This window comes from Manis pentadactyla, chromosome 1 (assembly GCF_030020395.1).
Source record: "Manis pentadactyla isolate mManPen7 chromosome 1, mManPen7.hap1, whole genome shotgun sequence".
NCBI lineage: Eukaryota > Metazoa > Chordata > Mammalia > Pholidota > Manidae > Manis > Manis pentadactyla.
The window spans coordinates 175,773,362-175,790,617 of record NC_080019.1 but is presented as its reverse complement, the minus strand read 5'-3'; the positions used below and the strand labels follow the sequence as shown (position 1 = coordinate 175,790,617).

Genomic DNA, 17,256 nt, shown 5'->3' with positions numbered 1-17,256 from the left:
GGGAGCACCTCTGTCGATTTTCATTGGTCCTCCTGAATTAATGTCTGAAATAAGGGGAAGGAGGAAAGGTAAAGAATTAGTTCTACTTATTCGTAAGTAGAACTAAGATTCCCTCAGAGTCCTGGAGGAACTCTAGCACTGGAAGAGGGACAAAAAAAAGTAAGGCCTGGACTACTGCCAAGGGCTGTTCCGTGATAGAAGCATCATGCTGTTGCCTGAATGAGAGGGTCTTCCTGTCAATAGGATTTGTTTTTAAAAATTATATAACACTTCATATCAAAAAGTAATATATGCACATCATAAACAAAAAGCAAATTAATTCAAAGAAAATACAATGAAAAATATATCCTCTTAGAGGATGTATTTACAAGTTTGCCTGTAACTGCCAATTGTTTTTCAAAGTATTGCACTCATTTACATTTGCTCCAGAATTACTTAAACTGAGCATGTCTGTTTCCCTATATTTTTGCAGTCAGTGTGTCTTCAAACTTTTGGGCCTCTAGTAGAGGAAATTTTGTTGTTTTATTTTTTATTTATTTTATTCCTTTTGTGAAATCGAGCATCTTTCCATGAATTACTGGTTCTTGTCCCTTTTTTTCCTTCCCATTGCTCATTTTTCTATTGGTTGTTGGCTTTTCTCATGTTGGTTTGTAATAGCTCTTCGTATATTGTTATTAGCCCTTTATCATGAGGGTGATAAGACCTAGCAGTAGTAGATTGGTTAGAAGGCCATTTCAGGAATGAGGTGAGAAATAAAGGTGATTTGAATGAAGATGATGGCAGCGGGGGTTAACAGAAGGTTAAGGTAGCATTGACGGAGGTGGGCTATAGAACTGCCTATGAGAATGTCTCCAAGGTTCCAGCTTGGACAACCTGGTAGATAGTCATGCCATTTCCTGAGATTGGTAAGACAGCAGGAGAGGGCACTTGGCTGGGGAAGGGAGGAAGGAGGGAATGGGAGATGATGAATTTGGTTTTACACAGATTGAATCTGAGTTGCCTTAAGACATCCAAATGGAGACATCTTGTGATTGGTTGTATAGGAACATACTGGTAAAGATCTGGACTGGAAATAAAGATCTGGGATTAGACAGTATAGAGACAGTACAACTTTGTGTAGACAAGATGGCCTAGGGAGAATGTATCAAGTAAAAAAAAGAAAAGTTGAGTCTGGAGGGTCCATGATAAAGAGAACCCTTTTGAGAAACTATGTATTTCTCCTTCCTCATGGCATCATTAACAAAGAGTATACATGGTTAGAAAAATGGCTCAGCAGGTTAGATTCATGTATGAGAGCACATGATGTAAAGAACTGAGATGGGAAATGAAATTGTGGGTTCTATTGAGAGGTTAAAACTGAGAAGGAACCACCATGCGTGTATGGGTTGGAGCAACACAACTGGCTGGAAAATGGGTTAAAATGAATTGAGGAGAGAGGAACAGGAAATGCCCCCTACGATTATCCCTGGAATGCACAGGTCATACCTGACATGCTGTGGTTCAATAAGAAAGAGGCCTCTAAAAAGAAGCCATCAGGAAAAGAAGAGACAAGATAGTTAATGAATAAGAATAAAATATTTAACCAGGAAACCTGTATAAAACTGTCAAGAGGATGAAACATGTTTGAAAGGAAATCTTTACCTACAAAAGGAAAGGGATTTTATTCTCACAGATTCCAGCTTAGTTTTAAATTACACAAGTTAGTAGAAGTTGTCATTTTCCAAGAAACAGTAACAACTGAAAACAAAATGTTTGCTCCATAATTCTTCCACGAGGCTCCATAGATAAAGCTGGGACCCAGTAATATTCATATTCTCACATATTCTTTGTCTTTCATACATGTCAGTCATTACTAGTCTTAGGTTTCAACTTCGTTCTAACGGACCTGTATCATTACATCATTCTTACTGTAGTTAATACCTTACTGAGCAACTATATGTTGTAATGTTAACAGCCAGGCTTCCTGGGTTTAAATCCTGTCTCTGCCTGTGCCCTCTATACTTCTGCAAGTTATTTAACCTCTCAGTGTCTCAGTTTCCTCTTTAAAAGGACATAATAATAGTATTTACCTCATCCTTTTTTTCTTTTCTTTTTTTGAAGATTCAATGAGCAAATGTATATAATTTTTTTCAAAAGGTCTCTGGCACATAGGAAGTGTTATGTAAGTGTCAAGTGTCATTATTACCAATTATTTTCACCTATTGTACATTCCTCTAATTCTCACAGTGACCCTGTGAAAAAGATACTTCACAGATAAAGAACATACAGTTCATAAAGTTTAAGGAACTAGTCTAAGACCACACATCTAGCAAGGAACAGAGTAAGGATTCAAACCTGGGTCCCTCTTATGTTCATTTTACCATGCCATAATGCTTCCCTTTATTTTAAAAATCATCACATCAACCATTAATTCCTAATCGCTGTTCTCTATTATGTAATTATTGAGCTCACATAAATAATTCATAAGTCTCTTGGTTTAGTTCTAATACCTATCTGCATGTCCTCTTACTTTGGTTTCTTTCAAGTAGATAAGTTTATACAGTTCAGGCCAGGTCTCTTAAGTTTCCTGAAATATGATCCCCCAAGATGATACATCCAGATGTCATTCTTCCAGTGCAGGTCTCCCAGCACACACCTCAAAGGTTTGGCCTAGTGAAAACTGACCTTAGGAATGCAGATGTCAACTCTGTACGACTGCACCAAGCTCCCCAGTGTGCCTTCTTCCTGGGACAGTCTATGCTGAGGTTTTAAAAGCAGACAAATGTCCTCTCTCCATTGAAAGGATTTTATCAACTGAATCCAGTGATTCAAAAACTTGGGTTTTGAGCCAATTAAAATCTCTGGTTTCTGGACAATTTTCTATCTTTTCTCTTATATGCCTTTTCCTCCTCTCTATCATAACCTAAGCTTGTTTCCTACAAGGCCCGGGAAAGATACTGCACCATGTCTCTCCTAAAGGAAGACAGGAGAACCTGTATAAAAAGCACAGAGACAAGAGAGATTTGGAAGGTGGGGTTTAAGAATAGAAGACTCTGAAGTTAATTGGGCAAACAGAAAAAGTTCAAGAATTAGTTATATATTTCTGACTTTACAAGATTTCCATAGCCTTTGCTCAGTATTGCCCAGAGAAGGCTTTTACAAATAGAATAATTCCCATCTATAATCAGTATCAGGAAGATAGCTCTTTTTCAGGTTCTCCTTTGTTTCAGCAAAGTGCCCATGTAACATCACTACCAAAAGCCACAAAATCCAGCTTAGAGAAAATCTGTCCTGCCCTGAACTCAGCAAATTGTCACTGAAGCACCACAGCAATGAAATAATACAAAGTAGATCATTCATCAGGCTTTTGATAATCTTTCACTTTGCAGTTGAGATTTTTAAATTTTATTCAGGGAATTTAACATGGGAAAGGTTTATGGTCAAATAAAAGTAAATCTTATAAATAAAACAAAATTTAGAGATAAAGAAACAAGACTTCAACATACAGACCTAAAAGAGAGAAAATAGGAGAGATCCTATAATTTCTGTCAACATCTGACATGTTGGACCTCTTACCTCTTTACTTTTCTTCTGTTGAGGACAAATAGGTGCCTAGGACAGAAAGAACATCATCCACAAGAGAAAATCAGGAGTTCTGATGGCTGAAGGCAAGACAGCTCCGTCCTCGGGCAGGTGTCACTCACATCTCTTAATAGTAGTCATGTGTATGAGGATACTTTCTCCCTGTAAAAAAGAAAGAAACACAGTAAGCTGGGGTGTTGTATTAGCGGCAAACCCTGCATTCAGCTACCATGTGTTTCTGAAAGTCATAGAGGAAAGGACAGTTGTGAAAAATGAATTCTCTCTGTTCCTGCTAAGAGCAGTAGCCTTCAGATAACTCTCATTCCCCATTAGTGGCTCTCCTTCATGTAAAGTAGAATATGGATTTACTCGTTCATTGATTTGACAGTGTTGTTTCGGGAATGATTAGAGAAATAAAAAGAGAAAAGGGAAATGAACGGGATGTTTTCTACCAACTTTCAGAGAGAGAAGGGAAGCAGAAGCACAATAGGCCCTGGGCCTTGGACAAGCTCTACCATGTTTCTTAGGTCTGTGGTGCTGAGACACATGTAAGAGGAATGGATGTGGTCGGTCAGAAAATCCCACTGGTACGCTCTGGAAGGAACTTGTCCCAGGCCGAGGAACAAGTGCCGAATTGGCTCGCCAGCTTGCAAGCCTGTAATGGGAGAATGATGGGGGGGTGCTCCTGGTGCATCCTAGGATGGGGAACAGAGGCTGTGTGTTTCCCTTTCAAGGCTCCAAGTCATTCTGCACCTCTGGGGCCATGATGGTAAGACTTGCGAGCTGAGAGCCAGCAGCACCTATTCTAAAGGCCCAGTACGTGTCAGGAGCCAGAAAAGAGAGAAAGGTGAACAGGGTTCCTGCCTGTTAGGGATTCATAGTCTTATGACAAGATAAATTATGACTTTCAGCAGCGACATCAGTTTGCAAATACAATGTGTTTGAGGTGCAAAGGAGACTGTGCTTTTCCAGCACAATCACGTTGCAGTCCTCCAGGGCTGCTGGTCACATTAAAATCCGTGTAAATGGAGCACCCATGAGTTGTAATATGCACAACCTGAGTGATTGTTCGTGGCTATTGCTTCTCTTTCTCCAGCTTCCACACCATCACCCACAAGAATCAAAAGGGAGTCCCAGAGCTCATGTGTTCTAGGTAAGTCAGCTCCACCCTGGCCTCCATGCCTCCATCCCAGAGAGTGAAGGGGGACCTCAGAACTCTGTGCTCCTGACAACACCCTCACCCTCTTTCCCCCACAGTTCACAGCTTTGCCATCAGGGTCTGCCTTCAGAGCACCATATCTGATCTCATCATGGCTTCTTCCTGTTGCTCCTTACCACCCCTGAGAGGCCAATGCCCTCAGTGTATCCTTCCCATCGAATCGAAACCCCATGTGGTTCTGCGCCTTCCCTTTTCTGACCCTATTTCCTACCCATTCCCAACTTATGAAATGCTCTACTGCGCCCTCTAGAACTTGCTATCAACCATCAGCAAACCCTTTCTGTTCTCAGCTTCTGTGAACATTTCTCTCACCTTCTCACTCTAACTGAAATCCCGCTCCCCTCTGAGGACTCTCCTTCCCCAATAGCCCTTTCAAGCGACTGGTTCTCTTTCCCATATCCTTCATGTACTTGGGGTAAGTGAATTGCTTGCTTTTCATTATGGCTTCCAGATCATTCTCCTCTCCTCTCCTCTCTACATACCTCTAGCTTAAAATATCCCATTAAACTTTTCCATTTGTAACCCATTCATGTTACAGTTTTCTACTGTAAAAACTACCATTCCTTGATTTTAGGTGCTGGCTTTGTCAAGCTATCCAACATTGCTGCTGCATAATTCTTGGTGTCACTATCTCATATATGATCCATCCACTGAACTCCTTTGGACCTCAGCCTTTTTCCCTCCAACGATATTGTTTTCCATTTTATCTTAGACACCCTCCCCATGTTTAGAACTTAGATATTTTCATTAGCAATAACCACAACTACTCCATTATCTCAATTTCAAGCATTGGAACTCTCCATCCATCATCTTCTATCCTTCCAGCTCATACCTCTAGTACCCAACTAAAAATTCTTTGGTTGCCATTGGACCTAAAACCCAGTGATCCTATGACATTTTCATTTTCCTTTCCCCTGCTTCACATCCTGCCCCTTCTAACCCACTCAGATCCCATGATTGATTATTATCATCATTTTCTAGCACACATCTACTTGACTTTGTCATACTTGTATGGCAAAAACCCAACATCTGGTTAACCCAACCCTCCTCCCATTCTGTGTCTACACACAAGCAACTGTATGTGGCTAGAGGAAAACACACAGCCCATGCTGGGTGCCCTCACTTTGAATTTACAATCATGAACCTCAAAAGTGCCATTATTAATGCCTGGAAGCCTGTTAATGTTTCTTGTTATTCTCTCCTACTCTCCTAGATGACTACTTCATTATTTCTCCTCAAACAATGCACACTACCATACCCGCCTCACACTCAGCTGATAATGTGCCTCCTATTTCACTAAGAAAATTAGAAGCAAGCTGAAGAGAATTCCCACAAGCTCCCACTACCACTCTACTCATCTGTCTGCATCTGTGCCCACATACTCTGCCTTACCCTCTTTCACATAATCCTACTTAAGGCAAGCCCTTCTACCCGTGCTTAAGACCCCATCCCCTCTGCCTACTGAGAGACATTACTAAGTAATTCTTTCCCCTCACCAGCATCAACTCTTCTCACTCCATTTGTTCATTATCAACATATTAATACAGTTGTTTCTGCCATCTAAAAAAAGAAAAAGAAAAATGAGAAAGAATAACTTTCTCATTAACACACATTTCTCTGTAGTTCGCCTTTGAATCAAACTGTTCTCTTTGTTACCTATGTTATTCTCAGTCCCCCAAAGTTGCCCATGTTCCTTCTCTCAAATTATTTATTCTCAGTCCTGATTTTACTTTATCTGTCAGCAGCTTTTGACACAGGTCATCACTCCTTCCTCCCCAAAACATTCTCTTCATTTGGCTTCCAGCTCATAACACTTTCCTAGTTTCTCCATCTATAATCCTTCCTTGGTGAGCCCCTCTAGTGTTATAATTTAAAATAACACCTATAGGTTGATAACTCTTAGTTTTATGTTTCAAACCTGGACCTCTTTCTTAAACTCCAATTTCATATGCCACCACCTACTCAACATTGCTTCTCAAATGTCTGAAATGGACTTCTCTAACTTCATACATTCCACAGCAAATTCCAGACTCCCTGATCAGAATAAATGGTGATGCCTCTCTTCCAGTTGCTCAGGGCAGAAACCTTAGTCATCATCTCCTCTTTCCCTCACACCTGCCACCTAATCTGTCAGCAAATCTTATCTGCTCCACTTTCAAAAATACATACATAATCCACTCCTTTCTCACTACGTCCACCACTACCACTTTGGATAAAGTCATCATCTTCTCTTACCTGGATTATTATAACAATCTCCCAACTGGTCACTCTGCTCCAGTGTTTGCCCTATCTGGGTCTTTTCTCAAAAGTAGCCAAAAACACTTTCAAAACATATGTCAGACCATTCTACTCCTTTGTTCAAAACTCTCCAAAAGCTTTCCATCTCTTGCCATAGAATGAGCAAAAGTGGAAACCCTTACAATGGCCGCAAAGCATCGCCTAATCCTGCTATCTTTCTGATATTGCTGCTTACACTCCCATGCATTCTCCACATTCCAGCCACTGGCCTCCTTTGCTCTTCCTCAAATCCACCCACCTCAAGGCCTGGCTGCCTCACTTCCCATAAATCTTTGTTAAAACAACCTTTCATTAAGGCTTTCTCTGGACAGCCTATTTAAAATTGCAGCTCTCCTCCCTCTATCCCACACTCCCTTCCTTCCAATCTGCCTTCCCTGCTTTATTTTTCTCTATGTGACTCTTCACCATTTGATATTCCACACATATATTTACTTTATGTTGAAATATAAAGTGTATATAGAAAAGGACATGCAAGTGTCAGCTCAATTAATTTTCACTAACTGAATATAACCATGTAACCAGCACCCAGATCGAGAGAGTATTACCAGTACCCCAGATTCTCCTCACACTTTTCCAGCCACTAACCCCATTTCATACTCCAAGATTAACCATTATCCTGACTTCAAACAGCATAATTATTTTTGCCTGTTTGGGTATTTCACATAAATGGACTCATACAGTGACATATTTTATATTTTAATGATCTGCTTGCTTACTGCCTATTTTGCCCCACTCTAGCATGTAAGCTCCAGGAGGGAAGGGATTTGTTTTGTTCACTGCTGCATCTTCCACGCTTCAAAGAGTATCTCACAGAGTCGTAGTGAAACAAATATTTGAATGAATGAATGAAATATTGAACAAATGGAAATGAAAGTAGCAAGGCTAAGAAGGGTCAAAGTCGGAGCCAAATCTTAAAGGATGAGCAGGAATCCATGTGGCAATCCACAGACAGAGTCTCTACACAGACCTGGCGGAATGAAAAAAGAAACACAATTGAGAAACCACAAGTAGTCGGTAAGCTTAGAGCAATGAGCAATAGCTGTGTGTTGAAAAGCAGTGAGATATGAGGCTGGAAAAATAGGCAGATGCTGGATCCCAAAGGGTCTCATACAAATACATCCGTGAAAGGAGATGAAGAAAAGTAAAATACAGGGATCTTGGCATTCCCAGGACTTTTTTTAGGTGTTGAAACTTTGGTGGGCATAAAACAGGGATTTCCTTGAAGTCAGCTCATTAATAACATATCTTACCATCCCAAAAGAGAGTCTGTAGCCTGCCATAATGGTCAAAGATGGCTAAATACTCATGAATGTATGGGTAAGGCTTAATAGTCTGGGGAATGAGTAACACCTCTTCTAATTCCTTTCAAGGAAAGGACAACTCAAAACAGGATGCTTACATCTCTGAGTAGCTAGCCTTGTTTTACAGGAATGGGGCAATAGGCTGGGAGCTCTGCTTTGCTCACTGGCTGCTCAGGGCTTTGAGCAGATGGCACCCCATCCCACAGGCAGGGATAGGCCAGAGATGTCTGGGTGTCTTCACCCTGAGGGCCAATGCCCTACACCAGTGATTCTTGAACTTGAGAGTGGGTCAAAATCACGTGGAGGCCTTGTTAAAACACAAAGTTTTTATTTTAATCTGGCCTATCCCCAGAGTTTTTGATTCAATAAGTCTTAGGTGGGCCTGAAAACTTGCAGTCCCAAAAAGCTCCCAGGTGGTGCCAATGTTGCTGGTCTGGGGGCACGGCTTGGAGACCGTAATGCTACCCGATGCTAGCCTCTTCAGCCAGGAGAGGAGGCACGCTCCTGCTGCCCCAGCTCTCTCCATCATGGCTGTCCTCTCCCTGCAGTGTTCTCTGGTTCGATCTGTGTCTTCTGCACCCTCTTGCAGTGGGCAGGATCTATGTCTATCTTGTTTGTCTTCATGGTACAGTGCCAATGTCTGGCACCACTGAGCATTCTATGTTATTTGCTGAATCATTAGGTGAATGACTCCACTGGCTTCCTAAAGACAGCACAATAGGAGAGGAAAGGGCCTGCAAACCTGTCCCTGATTCTGGCCCCTACTCTTCTACAGACAAGCGCAGAGCATGAGAGTGACTGTTCTTTAGTTTCTTCTTTCTGTTCTCCCAGTGAGTTTTGAATTCTCTTGCCATCTCTGCACTTTAGCTTCCCCATCTATTAAATGCCAGATTGAATACAGAACACCTTGTTAAATTTATTCAGATAAATAACAAGTAATTTGGGGGAATACATATGAGGCAATACTTGTTGTTTATCTGAAATTCAAATTTAACTTTGCATCCTCTATTTTTATTTTCTAATTTATATACAGGTAATAATATTACTTACTTCACATGGTTACCATGAGGTTTAAATAAATAAATATATGAAAGCTTTAGAACAGCACCTGAAGCCATGTAAGAGCTCTCTGTTCAAGTATTTACTACTGCTTTTATTGAACCCATATAACACACACACATCTACACGCCTGGCTAGAGATTCAAAACCCTTCTTCAGCAACCTACTCCACTTCTGAAAATGTCTAAACTTTATTTTGAAATCTTCATGTTTGAATTTATGATTATTCCATTTTATTATCTTCTCCAGAAATCTCATGGATAGCAAATCAGCATCTATTTTATAAATGCCCTTTAAATATTTAAGGCCAAAGTAAAATAATCTTTTACTTTTCTTTTTAGGAAAAGGTTCAAATTAGTTGGTCTTTCACTATATGAACCTGTTCCTCTTAAAACAGTCTGGAAACACCTCAAAAGATAAAAGTCTAACCTTAGAACGTTAAAAAGTAGTCTCCATATGATCTAGCAATTCCAATCCTATGTATATACCAAGATACATAAGTATCTACCTCACAAGTCACTGTGGGGTTAAAAGTGGTTGTAAAATTACCTAGGTGCACTCTGACACACAGTATCTGTTCAATAAACATATGTTCCTTTTCTCATATGCTTATATGCTTTTTTCTTACATGCTTTCAAATCCTTGGATCCTTCCTTAAGGAATATGGGGACACCTTAGAAATAATTAAACAGACACAAAAAATATCTGTCAAATATCCTCTCAAGGCACTGAAGGATTCCACAGAATCTGCATCCTAACATCACAGTTAATGGCAACATAAAGGCTGTCCAAGATTCATGGATCGAGCATGACTTCTTTTCTAGCCTCATTACTCATCGCAGAGGGGCTCCCCTTCCCCAGACTTACATGATTTAGATCTATTCCAGAGTCTATAGCTTTAGATATAGAAATGCTGCGTGGTATAAGAAAATGAAGTATGAGAGATTTGGATTCAGAAAGAATGTGTTAGTATCCTAACTCTTGTGCTTATTAGCCAAGTCCCTAGTCAAATTATTTAACTTCTCAGTTTTCTCATATAGGAGAGGGACAGCAATAACAATTACCTTGCAGATTTGAAGCAAGGACTTAAAATGACATATGTAAAGTTCCAGGCATGTGGTAAGAGGCTGATTGACAAAGAGCAGCTATGACCATTCAGCCTGTCGCATCATGAAGTTGCAGAGGAACAGAAGCCTCTTGGACAGTAAGAGCCTCATGGGTCTGGGGTGAGAGCGGTCAACTCCTGGGGTATGGTCTTTTTAAACCTGAAGAGAGTCTACCTCACAACCTTCTTTTGCCATAGGCTGTAAGCTTATGTTCTTGATGTTTCTTTAAATCTCCAACATGCCCAGGATGCCTGATACATTTGGTATGCAGTAAATATTGATGAGTGATGACTCCTTTGTGGCTCATACACCCTGCTTTCACTGACTTACTCAGGTACTTGCAGATGATTCTGAAGGGCTGGTTGTTCACATCTGTCTCTGTTATTTGGCAGACGTATTTCTCATTTAACTTGACAGGGTTTCTCAGGACGGAAAACATACTGTAGAAGCCACTTATTTGCTCCTCCAAGACCTCCACAGTACTGTGGTTGCTCAGGTCCCCCTCTGCCTGGCCCAGCCAGGTCACACTGGGTGTAAGGTATGTGGCCATATCCTCATCATCAGTCCTATCAAACTGCACCTGGGGCATTTCAGAGTCTGGTTGGAAAAAATAGCAAAACAATCAGTTCTTTTTTCATTGCAGCCCCAATAGAATCAAGCTAGCAGAAATCTTGCCCTGAGTTTTTATATTAACACTTCTTAAGATTCACTATAGTTAAAATTTTGATGCAGTGGGGTGGAAAGAGAATAAGGCCAGTAAAGCCCACTAGAAAGGACTCAAAGAGTTAACCAGTTAAAAATAAAAAGTTCAGAAGGCCAGGAGCAACTTGACCCAGAATATTTGAATACTCCCCAGATAAAGAAAAGTATCTCAGCATAGTCAATGTTTTTGCTGTATCAATCAGAACGTACCATTGTAAGATTTACTTTAGCACCTGCTGAAAGGCCCAGCTTATTCAGAAAGAATTCAATCTTAAAGGTAAGATTGCATTTTAATCAAACAGACAGTGGCTCAGCCCACTTTGGAGGCAGGGCAGACAGTCTTGATTGATATGCTTCCAGACAGAAGTTGATATCCTGAAAAGGAATCAAAGCAGTACATTTCTTGTGTTAAGTAAAAAAAAAAAAAGAAGAAACTTAATGTCTTAACAAAGATGAACATTCTGGGACAATTTGGCCAGTCTGCACTTGGCCCTTTGTAGCATTCCTGAAAAATCTTCAATCACCTGTAAAGCCCTAGACCCTAAACCTCAGGGGCACACCTCTCTCTGAGGTTACCCATGCTTTCTAAGTGCATAGCCTTTTCCCAATCTTTCAGCACATCTTTGAGGTAGCCCACACTCCCCTTTCTCTGAGTGTGCACCTTTTTGCTTCAAATAAACTTTTCACTGCTCAACTTATAAAGTTTTGCCTCTGTGTTTTTCCGGTGATGTGTCTTTCTTACTTTTCTTTGTCATTCTAATTCTTTAAATTTAAGCTCAAACCATCACTCCCTCTGTCCTATTTCAGATAAGTAAGGAGGGGCTGCTTAGAGCTCAGATCTGGGCTTGCAAATTACCATCGCCTGGGTGCCCCAGTCAGAACTGCAGTTTATTGTCGTGCTCTTTAGTAGCCTGCCTGAAAGTCTCCTTTCTTTGTTTCTAGGAAGTTCGCAGGACATAATCTTGCTCCATCCAGTGCTCTGCAGCTGCCCCAAATCCTGAGTGGTAGGGACTTAGTAGATCCAAGTAGACACTGATGTCAGGTGACACTGGCTTAAGGAGTTAGCAGGGAATGTGCACCATGCTAAGTAGCAAGCAATTCAATGAGCTTCCTTTACTATTCTAATCTGTCATTCCCTGACACTCTCCCTTCAATAAATTCCTTCCTCACCTTGTACTCTGACTTCCCTGTATCTCCGAACTGACCTCTCTCCCCAGTACAGGCACAGTGAGAGAAAATCAGAATATACATATGCTCCTGCTCTCCAGGTCTCACCTACTACTGCTACATTTATTTTTGGAATCTTCATCTCTTTGGGGGTTTCATTTCAGACTCTTCATTGACCTCAAACACCCTGTTGAAAATCATAGAAGATGACAAATAATTCTCATCACCACCTTCCCATCTCTATCAACTTCTACCTTGGAGGAATTCTGTCATGCTTCCCTCCTCCCCATGAGACCTCTGGTAGGGAGAAGATGACTCTCCAGGTAATTCTGAGAAGGGTGAGGAGCCCTGGGGCATGTGGAGACCCACTGGTCCAGTCCAACTTGACATCATAATAGTGAGAAATGAAGCCTAGATAAGCTGAATGAGTTGTCCAGAGCCACCCAGAATTGGACCTTGGGCCTCCTAACTTCCCATACACAGCTCTTCTCACTAAACCATACACGCTGTCTCATAGTTTTCATGTAGGAATATTATGTAACACTTTGGTTTTTGAGTGTTATCATTTGTTTGGTGAGTTTGGGATAAGGTGAATGTTTTTGTTTTTTCTTTTATTTTTTTGTTTGCTTGTTTGAATGAATGAATGATGCAGGCAGGTGCAAATACAGCAACTTGGTTCAGAGCAATATTTGTAGCTAAGATGAAATGGTATTTCAATTACCATAATGGGAATGAAAAGAACCTACAATAATTTGAGTAGAAGAGAAAAAGAACACTAAAAGAGAAAAGTTACACTTTATCCCTTGAACAGAGACAGAGCTTGAAACCAAGTTCATCCAATAAATTCGCTTACCGTCTACTATTAGCTTAATTGTACTCTCACCTCTTCCATTTGCTGTGATGGCTACACACATGTAGATAGCTTTATCCTTGAAATCCACATTTCTTAATAAAAGTGATAGAGTCCCCTCAGAAATTTCAGCCCAGTCCAACAAGAAGACTCTTCCCTCACACAAGGAATTTTGATCCTCTAATTGCTCTGTTATTGCGAAACTGGTAAACCAGCTTTGAGAAAACTTGAAAAAAATCATAGTGCCTGAAAAATTGGTAAAATTCTCTGTCAACATCTACCTCAATATTCCTCTTTGATGTCTTCTCTTTCCCAAGAAAACTCAAGATTTTCTGTGCCTTCTACAAAGGAGAAATGGCAGGGCAGGGTAACATCAGTGAAAGGAGGGACCCATAGTTCTTCTGACACTGAAAATGTTAAAGAAGAAATGAAGTTAGTGAAGTACTCATAAAGACCGGTGAACACTGTATCAGGTAGGGTTTAATAACAGATAAAAGAAATCACTCCAGCTACTTCAAGTAGGAAGAAACTTAGTATAGGGAATTAGAAATTTACAAAATCATTGGAAGGCCGGAGGAATGAGCTCAAAGATCACAGAATGTGAGTTGGAATGTCTGCATTCTGTCCTTCCCCAAATTATGTGAAGCTCGAAGCTGCAGAGTTGGTCTACCAGCAGAGCTGCTGTTAACATTATCTATCTGAAGCCGAAGCCTCCGCCATATTAGGAAACTGGTAAATCAGGAAGTCATCATTGCAGGTACTGGCTCCAGAGCCAAAACAGATCTGCTAGAAAAACACTGGCAATACAAAAAATGTCTCAACTTTCTCCCCACTTAATCAATTGCCAGTTTAATCCTTGAGCAAATGTGTCTGATTGGCAGAGCTTATGTCATTCCCAGAACCCAAACTGCAAAGGAATCTCTGAAATGTAGTTTTTTACTCTTTAGTCTCAGCAATCCAGGAAGACACATCAGAAAGGAAGAAACAAATTTTCAGTAAATCAGTACATATGAAGATGTTTTGGGATGAGACTAACATTTGAATCAGTAATTAAAGCTGATTACCCTCTATTATGTGTATGGCCCTCATCCAATCAGTTGAGGGCCAGAAGGGAACAAAAAGGCTACCCCTCTCTTGAGTAATACGGAACTCCTCCTGCCTGGCCAGAAATACCTACCAGTTTGGGAAGTTAGCCATAGATGGAGCTGTCAGCCTGTGGGGAATATAGCCATGCACAGTGTACTATTCATAGAAACATGAGATGGACTAAAATCCTGATATGTTAGAGCTGGAGGACAGCTTAGAGATCATCTGATTCAACCGTTTCAAATTATGATCACCAAAGCCCACCCAGGAGTTTGCCATTGATAGTCAGGGCAAGACCAAATCAGTGAGACCTCCACTCCCTTGCCACTTCAATCAGAACAATCCCTCTCTAATTTATTTTATAAATTAGGCTTCCAAGTCAGAGTTCATCTGTCAAATGTCTCTGCTTCTAAAAGACAAAACTGAAATCCAGGAAGCAAAGTTGGTCAGGGTCACAAAGTAAGATACTTGTAGCACTACAGAAGGAAACGAGGCCTCTCAGAGTTTAAAAAGAACCTGTCAGGACACAGTTACCAAATTTTCAAGCCTATAAGACTAATTAAATTCCCAAATTGAGGAAGACAGAATAATGAAACTGAAGCATTCTGAAAGTAGGGATTCCAGTAGGAAGGCAATCTTTTCTTCTGCTAGAGACACTGTGTGGGTAACAAGCACCAGAAAGGAGGAGGAGCTGGTCGGTTCATGGACATAATGAGCTGAAACGAAATCAAAGAAAAAATAAGTGAAGCACTAAGGGAAAAGCCAAATGGTGAAGTTAGTAGGCAAGGAAGCTTCCAAGCCTACTGTGGGTAAAATTACAACATTTCCAGAATCTCTCGCCTGGCCTTAGTGCATCTCCGTATCAGTAGGTGTTTCCAAGAGGTGGAGAGAAGTAGTCCATCTCCATATCAATAGGTGATTGCAAGGGTGGGGGGAGTGAGGGTATATCTGGACTGGAGAGGTTTGGTGGGGTCCCTTTTCTGCATCGGGTCTCTAGGGACATGGGTGAGCAGAAGTGGTTGGCTGCTTGTAATCAATAAACGAGTTTCTGCCACTTTATTTCTCCCTTTGACTGATTTTTTCTTCAAAGATAATTTGCCCTCGGCTGGGAATTTATTTTCCCCCCAGGTTTACATCTTCAGCCCAGCGAAGAGTAGCCAGAGAACCATCCAGTAGGGGACATTTCAGGTTAATGGCAGATGCAATCTGCTCACTCCAGCAGTGGCAGATTGGAGGGGTTGGGACCTGGGCTATGCACAGTGGACAGACACCATATCTTAACTGTCCTGTTTCACCAGTGCTGAGCACAGGACTTGACACAGTAAGACAATCAGGTATGATGGTTAATTTTATGTGTTAACTGTACTGAGTCACAGGTGCCCAGACATTTGATCAAACATTATTCTGGACTTGTCTGTGAAGGTGTTTCTGGATGAGATTAACATTTGAATCAGTAGACTGAGTAAAGCTGATAGCCTTCTGTAATGTGTGTGAGCCTCATCCCACCAGTTGAAGGCCTGAGTAGAACAAAAGGCTGACCCTCCCTTGATTAACAGGGAACTCCTCTGGCCTCGCTGTTTAAGCTGAGACTTCTGTCTTTTCTGGCCTTCAGACTCAAACTGAACCAGAGGTTTTTCTTCTGTCTTGAAGCTTCAGACTCGGACTGGACATATACTATCACTTTCCTGGGTCTCCAGCTTGTCTACTGCAGATTTTGGAACTTCTCACCTCCAAAATCACACGACCTCTTTATATAGATTTTGTTTGTTCTGTTTCTCTGAAGAACATTTATTAAGTGTTTGCAATGTGCTTGACATATTCTAAGAGCTTTTCCTGAATTAATTCATTTAATCTGCAAACTAACATGGAGGTAGGTACTATTATTATAATCCCCAATTTACTATTGAGAAAACCAAGGCAAAGTGAGGTGTAGTAAGTTGCTCAGGGACTCACAGCTAGTGAGCAATAGAGCTGTGATTCACATTCAGGCAGTGTGGCTCCAGAGCCCTCCGTCCACCTGAACCATGTTCCTTCTTCGAACAGTAGGCATTCATTCTAAGTTTGATGAATGAATCAATAACTAATTAAATAAATGACTGAATGAATTCACAGGGAAACAAATGAGAATGGAAAGGAGGGAAAAACAACTTTAATAGCCTTCAGAAGAATGAATTTGCATATAAGAATAGTAAGTGCTCTCTTGCTTAAATTGTTATTTGTCTGATGTGGTTATAATCAAGAAGCAGTGGATTATAGTTATAAAAATATCCTAGTCTGATGGTTTCTAAGTCCAAGTTCTAATTCTAAATCCCCCTTACTAGTCATTTGGCAACAGGGAAGTCACTTAATCCCTCTAAGTTACAGTTTCCTTATGTAGAATTAGAATAAGAACACCTGCCCCAGGCTTGTGGTGAAATACCTTGGGACTGTTTTTATATGGCATGGCTCAGTCATTTTTCAGAGGGACAGAAGGAGTGGACCAGATGGGCAGATACTTTAGTAAGCTGCCTCTCTTCCAGATTGCTCTCATGTAAGAATGTGTAGCTTACCCATGAGGGGTCTTTAATTTTTACTTCTCAGGTTATACCCAGGAGGCCATGCTACAGCTATACCCTTTCTGGCCCCAAAAGAAAGGGCATCAGACTCAGGGATGCAAAGGCTCTAGCCAATGAATCATGAAACGTGATCTACTGATGATATGAAAGCCAGCTTCTGACTGATGTGTCTGCATACAGTCTTGCTCGAAGCTGACTAACTCTTTTGTCTATTTCAATCTATATTATTTCTAGGCCATTGTGTCTTTACTTTCCAAGGCCCAAGAAGCCAAGGAAAAGCTCAGCAAAATGTTAATAATGTAGCAAAACACTTTGAAAACTGTAGAAAGATACCACTAAGATAGACTTCCCT

The 17,256-nt window shown here is 40.8% G+C and overlaps 1 pseudogene; it reads right to left on the bottom strand.

Annotated features, from left to right (window-relative positions):
- Positions 1-8,999: 8,999 nt before the first annotated feature.
- On the bottom strand, positions 9,000-16,902 carry LOC118911403 (uncharacterized; annotated as a pseudogene).
- Positions 16,903-17,256: the final 354 nt, after the last annotated feature.